This window comes from Benincasa hispida, unplaced genomic scaffold (genome assembly GCF_027475165.1).
Source record: "Benincasa hispida cultivar pf3 unplaced genomic scaffold, pf3_genome.v1.1 HicScf881, whole genome shotgun sequence".
Classification (NCBI taxonomy): domain Eukaryota; kingdom Viridiplantae; phylum Streptophyta; class Magnoliopsida; order Cucurbitales; family Cucurbitaceae; genus Benincasa; species Benincasa hispida.
The window spans coordinates 1-10,785 of NW_028327022.1; the positions used below are offsets into that span (position 1 = coordinate 1).

The window sequence follows — 10,785 nt, forward strand, 5'->3', positions numbered from 1 at the left end:
TCTATTCCCTTAATTTTTTAGTATCTTTAGGTTAGTTTTTATTTTTTTCATTTTGGGTTGTAATCGATAGAACGGTTGTGTATCTCAGTTTTGTCTATGAATTAAGAGATAAATTCTATCTAGTTTCTTTGAGCAAGAGCCCTGTGTTTAATTTCTTCAAGTGTTCTAATTAATTTAACTACAATGTTGTGAATTCTTTGGTTGGATTCGTTTTAATCTTAATGGAGTTTGATAAATTCTTCTGACAAATTAATTTGTTGAAATTCTTGTTTGCAAAATCTTTCTATCCTATGCATCGTTTATTAATTAAGTTGTGCATATTAGGATCACATGTTTAGGGTCTAGACTTTTTCTGCCAAACTCATGTATACCCTAGTATAATTTTTCCAAATAAATCGTTCTACAGGATATGGCTTTCCAGCTTGTAGCATGTCTCAACAATTGAACCATTTCTTAATGCTTTTCAATTTTAATTTATATGTCGTTAAGAAGGAAAAATTTTAAACTGAATTAGTGCTGGCTTGGATTTTTATGAAATTTGGTTAATGGGCTATTAGATTTTATAATAGGTTAAGGGATTGAGAGATTCAGTGTAATTAATTGGCGCCTAATAAAAAAAGTGCATAGGAACTCTCATTTGCTCTAAAAATTAGATAGACTCTTATCATAGGTTACATTTACCCTTTTATTTTAATTTCGCACGTGTTATTTTTTCCACCCAACCCCTCCCCCCTGCCCCCCATTCATCGCTCTAGTTAAAAAAAAATTAACTCAATGAAACCAATCACAATTCTCTATGGATTGACTCAGACTTACCACTGTTACTATGTCTTTGTAGTAATAGGAGTAGTTCAGTATTTACAAATTTCTTTTGCTTCGATTTGGAGTCGAATTAACGACATCGGTTCTCGATCCAAACACTGTTGATTGATGGTTCTTAATGTGTGATTAAGTATCTGTAATTCGATTGGAGTTATTATAGTTGCAATTAGGTTGTAATTGAAGAAAGAAATGAAGAAAGTCAAGTAGCAGAAACTATTTTTTCAGCCACTGTTCTATACTTGATGCATGATACCATACTCGATGGTACTCGATGGCATTTAATTGATGGTATTTTAGTAAATACTCGATGCACAATGCTATACTCGATGTTTGATGGCATACTCGATGCTCAATGGCATACTTGATGCTCATGCTCGATGCTCGTTGTCATACTTGATGCTCGATGGCATACTTGATGCTTGAAGACATACTCGATGCTTGATGGTACTTGATAGTTTTTTTTCCCGGGTTGGCCCAATTTTGAGAATTGGAAGTTTGGTTTGAGAGGTTTGGGTCCAGTTCAGGGCGGTTCGAGCGGTCCAGAAGTGTTATGGAGCCATTTTTGGTTATTATTGTAATAATTAGACCCTTGTTTTCTTGAGAATGCCAAAACTAAACCATATCAGTTTATGTTTAATTATTTATGCATGTGATGTATATTATAATTAAATAAATGTTGTATGTGCATATATTATGCCATATAGATTTAAAATCCCACCATAAGAAGCATGTTACATGCATTGAAAGTATGTGATAAGATGCTATAATATATAGTATGCATGTTTAGTGTTTCAATTGTTTTGATATAAATGTTATATTAAATCATGAGATATCTTATGTATGTTATGGATGAAAAAGCATGTCTAAAACTTTATAAGTTGTTATAAAATTTGGTTAGACATTAAAATTCATAACAAAGTTAAGTTGTATGCTCACGTAGGTTAACCACTTATTTTAATAGTTAAAATAGGTTGTTTTCTAATAAAACTTGGGTTACAAACTCAACCGATATATAATCCTGTCTAAGGCTAGAGGTATTTATGTTGACGGTCTACGGGACACTTCCTACCTGAGGATTATGGCCAAATAATTGAGCGTTGTTAACCAATTTTATGAGCAATACGTTAGCGGTGTGAGGTTTTAAAACTGGTTTATCACCTAGACATCGTAGGTTAAATCCAAATATAAACATTATATTTAGATAAACACCTAGACTTAGGTTGTTTAATTAGCTAGAACATTCCTAAGTAAATATATACCCAAACAAATGTTAAGACACTTCAGGGGGAGTTTAATAGCATATATGATATGTTATTAGAACACTTCAAAGCGAATTTAATAACACTTCAGTGGGAGATTAATAACATATGTGATATGTTATTTTTAGCTCTCACATCCCTAAGAGTTCACAATCGAGATTCATGTTTTGCTTTGTGCCACCCTAGGAGTGACCTCTATTCGAAAAGTATTTACCTAAATCGAGATTATGGTGAATAGGGAAATTTGTTCAAAGTAAAATTAAAAGTGATGTTTTGACATTGATTCTCAAGTCCTAAGAGGTTTACACCGTGAGATTCATGCGACATTTCGTGTCACCCTAAGAGTGACCTCCATTCGAAAAGTGTTTGCATAAGTCAAATATCAAGGTGAATGAGGGGAAGTTGTTCATCGTAAAATCAAATATACGATATATTGATTTTAACTCTCACGTCCTTAGAAAGTTCACACCGTGAGATTCATACGATGCTTCATGCCACCTTGGGACTGACCTCCATTCGAAAAGTGTTTGTATAGGTTAAGATAAAGGTTAATGGGGGAAGTAGTTTATAGTAAGTGGGTGAAGGATATGTATCAACACATCTTGCGGTCTCTTCCATTGGTTTGGATCGTGAGATTTCTATATGCACTTACTGGTTAGCATTAGGCGGCCCTTACTAGTCGTTTAACGACGACTATCCCCTCGGAGGGTTGTAACATAGAATTCAAAATAACTCAAACTCTAGAAATAGACAAGATTTCTTAGGTCGTTTTCCAAATTTGACTTTTCAATTCAGTAGCATCGTTGGGGCCGACCTGTGAGGTCTAAAAATGGAGAGTTACACTTATGGAATTACTAAGTGTTAGTAAGTTCTTCACAAAAAATGGTAGCTAATGACTATCAGAATATGAGTTATTTTGGAGATAGTATTTAGTCAAGAATATCTTGCTTTAGTGAAGGAGTATTTGACTGCCCCTCAGTAACACTTATTCTGACTCATTATAGTATCGTTGCAAATAAATAATGATTATGGGTACATTATTACTTTTTACTAAAACTTGATTTGAATTTAGTTGCAATTTACTAATAAGATAAGTTTAAAGTTTCAACATGTCAAATTCTTCTAAAATACTCACTTCCGCTTTAATTAACGGTAATAACAATTCAACATGCAAACTACTCGAAAATGATGATTCCAAACAAGTTTTAACATAGGATTGTCCTCTATCTCCCAACTCATCTAAAGTTTTGAACAATATAGACAATAATGAAAATTTCGAATGACAAAGTAAATGTGATTTATTAGTCATTGAAACATGCTTAATGGAAAACGATAAAAAGACCTGGATAATAGATTCAGGTGCTGCTAATCATATCTATATTTTATCTCAAGAAACTAGTTTCTGGAGACAACTTATAGAAAGGAAAGCGACCATTAAGGTAGAGATCTTTATAGGAGATAGGTACATTTTACTTGAAAATGTTTATTACATTTCTTCTATGAAAAGGAATTTAATATCCATCTCATGTTTGTTGGAATGAAATTACAAAGTTTCTTTTGAAAATAATGAAGCGTTAATTACTTCAAAAGATATTAATATTTGTTACGCAAAATTAGAAAATAACTTGTGCATGTTAAAGCTGACTGAGGTAAAAGCCGTGTTGAACATAAAGATGTTTAAAACAGCTGAGACTCAAAATAAGAAAGGGAAAGGTTCTCCAAATGCCTATCTTTGATAGTTGAGTCTTGGTCACATAAATCTCTATAGGATTGAGAGATTGGTGAAGAACGGTCATCTTAATTAGTTAGAAGACAATTCATTACCACCATGTGAATCTTGTCTTGAGGGTAAAATGACTAAAAGATCTTTTTCTGGAAAAGGTCTTAGAGCCAAAGAACCTTGGAGCTCATAAATTCAGAACTTTATGGTCCGATGAATGTTAAAGCTCGAGGAGCATATGAATATTTCATTAGCTTTGTCGATGACTATTCAAGATATGGGTAAATTTACCTAATACATTCCAATTGAAGGAAATCGGAACTAAGATTTCCATGAGCAGCGGAACAAGACTATTCCAAATTACAATTATGAATGAACTTATATTTACAGTCGACTTCAATACAAACGGTCATACAGTTCATACAGAGAAATTACAGCATGAATAAACTCAAATGAACAAAGATCAAACTTTACATACATATGAGGATGCGTCTCCATGCTCCGTTGCATGACTCTGATCGAACAACAGCAACAACGAGCGCTCGATCTACACGACTGCAACACAGCACGAACACCGCATGAACACTTTGCGATCATCCTCAATGATCACCTCAGTCACGAATGCCTTCGCAACACGAATGGCCTCCACAGCACCACGAATGGCCTCTAGAAAACCTCGATGGTGTCGAGTTGAGTCTGACACCTGATAATGGGCAGAAATGCACGTTATTACAGCGCTAAGTTATAAAACAATGCAAGATTACAATGGTAAAAATATATAATATTGCATCCAAAAGCATTAAGTTCACAACATTGTGATCGCATGCATCCATCTCATTAAAACAGCTAACTTATGTATTTTTGTGCAGAAAATGCGTTAGCGCAAGGCGGAAATGCGATCCAAAGAAATTAACGTCTGAGCACATTAAGAGATTGTGACCGCAAGGGTATGCGACTGTTTGTGTTCACGAAACATCTGCTCAAGGAGGTGGCTGCATCTGGGTGAAAGCTTAATAAATCACAATGGGAAAGAAAGCTGATGACGGTCGATTTTGAATTAAGTTGACAAGTCGTTAATGACATACTATAACAAGTACACTCAAATTTTCGGTGACAATTATTCGGTGCATTAGACAGAGAATTATTGCATCCCATCAGCGCAATCATAAGAGAGAAGAAGCTTTCACCCTGACGCTCTATAAATACCGAAGGCCACCTTCATAGAAGAAGTTAGTTCGTCCAGTTTTAGAGTTCACCATATAGACAATAGTTAGCCTTGTTCTTCGTTTTCTTATACTTAGAGGGCAGAAGCGAAAGAAGGGAAAAGATGTTGAAAGATCGTCCTGGTCAGCTTGAGAGAGTGCCAGGGAGCATGGAAAAATAGAGAGAGGGCCGACTCTTGTGAGAGCAAGAATATCTTTTGAGCAGAGTAGAGAAGAACAGTGTAAAAGCCTTGAGAAGCAAGAAATTGCTACCAGGCTGTTTGCTCTTATTCTGCATTGTCATTCTGTACTTCGATTATATATTGAATGGGTTCAAAAGTACTTAGTTAACATTACCTAGGATCTTCATTGCATGCGATCATCTTGTCTTATGCTGCGCCCAACACCCCTTTAGAGCTACTCGAGAGAGAGTCTAAAGAAAGAACCTAAGACTTAAGAGGGCTAGGTTAGAATCTAGACTCGAGAGAGCAAGATTAGATCAACATAAGCAAGAGATAGAGACTTAGAGTTAAGTTTTGTTTGCTATCATACATCGCATGTACCCTAGAGATAGGTTAGGATAGTATGTGGTCGCCTTGTGTATGTGTGTGTCATTCGTCATCGCATAGACAAGAATAGAGGCTTAAACATAGGTCCTATCGACACCATCACATAGATCGCATGCATTCTAAAACTAGAAGCCGTAGCATTTGCAATGAGAGATGATTTATTGTTGTATGTGTGTAGCATGATCGCATAACATGAACACAATCCCAGGAAGTGTTAGCTAAACTCCTTCTCAACCTGTTCCCCCATATATTCATTGCATCTTTCGTATTATTAACTCTTTTCTCAACTTCGCACCATACATTTTATACTGCAAACAACAAACCAACTAACCCCTTGATTTATTTGTTATCATAAAGTGATCCAAAAATTACCATCGCATAGTGTTTCCTGAGGTCGACCCTGGGCTTACCAGGAAACTCAGTAGGATTTATACTTGGATCTTGCTGAGAAAACTTGCATGCTCAACGCATTTTCCACCATCGCATTCTTAACCATTATTTCATCGCATAACACCACGCATCAAGTTTTTGGTGCCGTTGCCGAGGACTTCGGCAATACATTGTGCTAATGGTATTTTTTTTTTAATTTTCTTTGCAGCTTTCAATCACTGGCGAATTATGACCTAGAGATTGAAAGAATGTTTCGATGAAGACTGAGAAACAACCGCCAACAATAAGACAAAACTCCAAGAATGGCAGAACAACCGGAAGAAAGGGCTGCAAATGCAAATAATATAATGGCCAACCCCATCCTCCTGGGAAATGACCGCAATAGACCCATTCGGGACTATGCATCGCCCAACCTATATGATTTCTCCCCAGGAATCATGAGGTCGGCGCTAGATGAATCAAGGTTTGAAATGAAACCGGTTATGTTGTAGATGATTCAAATGGCCAGATAGTTTGGTGGAAGATGTGGCGAGGACCCACACGCCCATCTCCGGAGTTTTATTGAAATCTACAACAATTTTGTGTTCCCAAATGTGTCTACCGAGGAGGTTCAACTAAAGCTGTTCCCATTTTCCTTATGTGACCAAGCAACGAAATGGGCTTATTCTCTCAAACCAGGGGAGATAACATCGTGGGAATAAGTAGTGGAAAAGTTCATGAAGAAATACTTCCCTCCAATGGAGAACGCAAGAAGGAGGAAGTTAATTACCAATTTTTAACAAGAAATTGACGAATCGCTCAGCGACGCTTGGGCGAGGTTTAAGAGGCTGGTAAGAGATTGCCCGCATAATGGCTTACTAGACTGCTTACAGATGGAGATTTTCTACCATGGTCTAAACCCTACATCGCAGACGGCTGCCAATGTGGCAGCAGTTGGTGGTCTGCTTGATAAAATCTACAATGAGGCAAAAAATATACTTGATTGCATTTCAAAAAATCACGAGGACTGGAGAGAAAGCGATCAAAGATTAAGATTCAAATATAGTGACGCAAACAATGGGGCCATTGCATCCCTTCAGAACCAAATGACTGCGATGATGAGTTTGATATAGGGCATTGCAATTATTAGCACGAGAACACAAAAAGGGCAGGTCAATGCAATTACTCAAACGACCACAAGTTGTGTCATCTGTGGAGAAGCACATCCGATGGAAGAATATCCAGGAAATCCGCAGTCAGTATGCTTCATAAAGAATAACCCCTATTCCGATACGTACAACCCCGGGTGGAGAACCTACCCTAATTTTGCGTGGAAAAATAAAAAACAAATTTTTCAACTAGTGGCGCAAAAGAAAGGGCCACCAAGATTTTTCCACACGAACAAATGATCAAACGCATAACCAAACAAGTAGTTCACAGGCACCACAATCTTCATCCTTAGAGAGCTTGCTGAAGCAGTATATTGAGAAGAATGAATCAGTACTTCAGAATCAAGTAACATCTATCTGAAATCTCGAAATTCAGCTAGGACAGATTGCGGGTGAACTCAAAAATAGACCGCAAGGAGCATTGCCGAGCTCAACTCAGCTCCCTTGCAACTCTGGGGTACAAGAAAGGAACAATGCTTAGCAGTCTCTTTGCTAAGCGAAAAAATGACAGTGGAAGTAGGGGAGGAACCCATCACGACCAACTTAAATGCGGTAACAACCGAGGATCTATTGACAGATGATTTAGAAGAGCCCGAGAAGATGAACCCAGATGTTGCGTCCACCTTCAAGCCTCTAGAACACGAAAATGAGAGTAAGAAAATGAGAGAGAGCGAGCGAGAGATAAGGAAATGAGCGAGATCGAGAGTGAGTTAAGAAAGTCACAAATCTCATTGGGAAGTCACAAATCTCACTGGAAAGTCACAAATCTCGCTGGAAGTGGTAAGTCTCGCTGATAAGGATGATCTCGCTCGTGATCATCATCTTACTAGTAATGTTGTTTTGTTGGTGAAAGTTCCATTAGTAAGCAAGCTACCTGAAGCATTTTGCTAAAATTCAAAGGAATCTAAACGGGGATTATGTCCTTTCAGGCCAAAAGGAGCTAGAAAAGGCATATAAACCGTTAGGAGCCCCGACGAGCAGTGAGTGACTCTAAATGCTTTAAATGTTTTAAGTAAATTGTTAATGCTTATGAAGGTCCAACAATGTATGTTTACTGAAAGCTATTTATGATCCTCAACTGAATCCATTGAGCTACCAAGGGGACCTCATGGACCTATAGCTCTGAAGCTCCAACGATATGTGAATAACTAACTAAACTTTTTAGTCACGGGATCCACCATCCATTAACTGTCAGGCACTCCACTAAAGACCGACAGCTGAACTTTCCTTACCACAGATATATTATGTGTCCATCTTAACCAATCAGCAGTGCGACAACCTTTCACAGATCACTCGTAAGTACAGCTGGGCCAATAACCGTTATGCCCTTATAATTACATCTGTCTCCTTAAGTACGACTGATCCCTCTAATGAACATAAGTCATAGTCCTACTATGACTGAGTCTTCTCTTCCAAAGAGAACCTGTGGTCACTATGTTCAAGTCCCAGAATCAGCCTTTAAGGGAGCAATCTCTCTACTTATCCTGCTTTGGGAAAGGAGTGAATTCCATATCGTGGATTGAGTTCCCAGCTCCCAGATCAGACAAGTCCCCAAAAAGGTAGGCATGTTGAGTTGGCAATCTGGCCACTCTCACCCATACTAATCAAAGGACCGCCCTTAAAGGCAGGAGTTCCCAAAACACTCAGGATTGAGGTCGTGTCACCTATAGTCGTTTAGGTGAGATGCAAGTCTCTAGTATCAATGACATTATATATAGAGTAGACACCCCCCCTCGCACGTCTCCACATGAATGGTCAGAATCTACCATCTATAGTAGTTTATAACATTTACAAACCTCTACAAAACGTGTCGTATCTGTAGTGTTACCAGGATCAGGTATCCCACCTTAATTGTTATACTACAGACCTATTTAGGTTATCACTTAAGGCATGATCCACTTGTATATCACATATACATGCTTAAGTTCACATAAGATAACCAAGGAGCTTTGATTATTGGATATGAGTAAATACCAGAATTAAATAACACTTATTTTATTCATTAAATAATGTGTATCTTTACACAGCAACGAGACTCTAGGAGAATTAGGACACCTATCCTAACAATGGTTCATTTCAATATTGTGGAGGCTCACGAGGCAATGATAGACGAGACAAGTCAAGTGAGCATGATGCAAGAATCTCTCCTTGAGGGTTATTTGTCGTTCAGGACAAACATTGTCATGAACAAAATCACTTATAATTTGATGACGTTGTTGAATGAGTTGCAAATTAATCAATCAATGATGAAACTGAAGGAAAAGGAAATAAATGTTATTTCAAAACCGAAAAAGTTTTAGAAGGGGTCCACGTCAGGTATGAAACCCACTGATGATAAGAAAGCTGATCCTTTTTCTTCTAAGGATAAAACTATACAAATGAAGAAGAAAGAAAAAGGGAAAAAGAAAACCACGACAAAGAAAAACAAAAACAAAACTCCCAAAGGAAAATGTTTTCATTACGGAAATGTGTTTTAGTTGTTTCTTTTTACAGATTAAAGAAAAATTAGAACTAAAAGCAAAAAAGAAAGACATGCATGCTCACTTAAGATTAATTCATGGTTTTAAGATGTTTAAAACTTATATGACATCGACCTAAGATCAAGGTTCCAATATTATTAGCAAACCTTAGGCTTTAGTCTTTTAATCAGTTTAATAGGATTAAATTGACTAATAAAAGGTTAAATTGTAGCAAATCTATCTATAAGGGATCTTTTGTCTAAGGCAGGTTCTGTCTAGGCTGGGGTATTTAGGTTGATGGAAACGTAACACCCCTACTTGGGGAACCTACCTAGAAAGGTGAATTAGATAGATTTGATGCATGTATGCAAGTTAAGAACAGTCCATTAAAGTGTTTAAATGTGACTACTTGAACTTGTTCTATTTCAAAGACAAAAGTTGTTTTTGAGTAGACTTAATAAATGACTTAGACTAAAATCAGTAGCTGGATTGTCTAGGTTAATGAACCCCTAGGTAGAACATTCAGTGGGACGTACTTGGGCCATATGATGCTTCAATTAAACCTTTCAGGTTTCTCCCTTATAGTCCACAACGTGAGATCTACCCTCGGCCTCGTGGCACCTTGGGAGTTTCCCCCTAAAGGATGGTGTTTGGCTAGGTCAATATCAAGGTGGATGGAGAGAATGTTCATAATAAGTTGGAGAGGGAAGTGCGACAACGTATTCCATGGTCTCCCACGTTGGATTGAATAATGGTAGTTTTGCATGCAGCACCTTAGGAGTGTCCCTCTATAGGATGGTAGTTTTGCATGTTTCTTTATTTGATCTCCTGTAAGAGGATAAGGTTACTTAGTCTCTTGTCCTAATCTGATTCTTCCCTACAATGGGCTTAATAGGGTGGGACTCTGGCGTCAAAAACAAAGAGTCACACTTACATGGAATTGTTAAGGGTTAACAGTTCTTGACCAAATAAATGGTGGCTGTTAGGTTAAGTTCTAAGAGTTGGTTCTACCTGATTGTTGAGAATGGCTCATCCCAGTAAAGGGGCATCTGATCACCTCACTGGTGACGTTTGTTCTGCCTCACTAGGGCATCATTGTAAAATAGAAGTCTCATCACTTAGCGTACTTGGAAACTATTTTGCTAAAACTAATTGGTTTAAAATGTGTTAGCAAAGTCTTATAAAAGTTTGTTCGTTTTTCAGCAACTGTTTAAAT

The 10,785-nt window shown here is 37.3% G+C and overlaps 1 non-coding gene across 1 annotated transcript; it reads right to left on the reverse strand.

Annotated features, from left to right (window-relative positions):
* Nucleotides 1–6,711: 6,711 nt before the first annotated feature.
* LOC120069979 (small nucleolar RNA R71) lies at nt 6,712–6,818 on the reverse strand. Its single transcript, XR_005479741.1, has one exon. It is a non-coding gene; the product is annotated as a small nucleolar RNA R71 (small nucleolar RNA).
* Nucleotides 6,819–10,785: the final 3,967 nt, after the last annotated feature.